General features: G+C 50.6%; 1 protein-coding gene across 1 annotated transcript in view; it reads right to left on the bottom strand.

The window, feature by feature from the left end:
* Positions 1 to 866: 866 nt before the first annotated feature.
* The window catches only part of plpp2b (phospholipid phosphatase 2b), a 16,906-nt gene continuing 16,756 nt past the window's right edge, over positions 867 to 1,016 (bottom strand). Inside the window, exon 6 of the mRNA XM_079739702.1 lies at positions 867 to 1,016. This exon is cut by the window's right edge and continues 1,729 nt beyond it. The gene's annotated coding sequence lies outside the window, so the exon portion shown is untranslated.

Here is a 1,016-nt window from a genome sequence, read left to right as displayed (position 1 = left end):
CCAGTGGGTCTGCGTAGAGGAACACATCACAGCCCCCCGTGGGAGCGGGTCTCCTCCCCGGGGGGTCCGCTCTCAACCGAGGTAGACTCGAGGCGGCAACCAACACAACCAGAAACGCCACACAAAGTATACATTTGACTGTACAGTTTGTCTTTATTTAAATGTATCTCTTGTCAACCATTTATAGAAAGACATACAAAAAGGTAAAACACACAAAAAATAAAACACTATTTTATACAAAGTGAAAAAAATAAAATGGTTAGCCAATGCCTATCCTAAGGCACTAATATACAAAGCAGGAAAATAGGCATTTTAAATACATGGAGCCACATTACCTCAAATAATGTCCAGGGGAATGTTTCTTTTGTACTCCTCAAGAGGAAAACCATTGTTCTGGTCTTCGCTTTAATCTCGGGCTATTGGCGCGGATGTCAGAATACAAAGTGAGGGCCAGGGGGTGGGTGGGTGGGTGTTCAGGGGCCCTACACAACGGCTTTCAGAAAAACAGCACCAGGTGCGCCTCATTGCCGGAGTCCTGCAGAGGTCCCTGGGGGATGGTGACTCAACAAGAACAGTGGGGGGGGGGGGGGGGGCACACAATCACTACAAGGTGAGAGATTTAACTTCTGGGTACCCCCTACCCACCGCATTTCCCTTCCCTCCTAATCCAACCTCCACACGCCTCTCTACCTATCCCTATCCGTTGGTTTTCCTGCCGGTCTGATACAGAGAGGGGCCCCTGCTGTACCATACAAGGACTGTATGCGGGGCCGGCCCCCTTAATCGCAAATTAACCTCATCTATCAGCGCCGGGGAAAGGGAAGAGAAAGAGAGAACCCAGGAAGAATCTTTGAAGTGGAAGTTAAGGGTGGGGGAGGGCGGGTATTTGGCTGGCAGCCCACGGTTTGCTGTGGAGGCCTTCCTCATTACAAGCCTCTCAAAAGCCCTGCCAAGGCATCTGGAGCACGTTTGGCCCCGGGAATTGGATACCTTTGTGTGGCAACCCCAGAAAGGCA

The sequence above is a fragment of the Pollachius pollachius genome (genome assembly GCF_949987615.1).
Source record: "Pollachius pollachius genome assembly, chromosome: 7".
In the NCBI taxonomy this organism is placed as follows: domain Eukaryota; kingdom Metazoa; phylum Chordata; class Actinopteri; order Gadiformes; family Gadidae; genus Pollachius; species Pollachius pollachius.
Note: the sequence above shows the minus strand (reverse complement) of the source record. Positions and strands in the feature narration are given on the sequence as shown.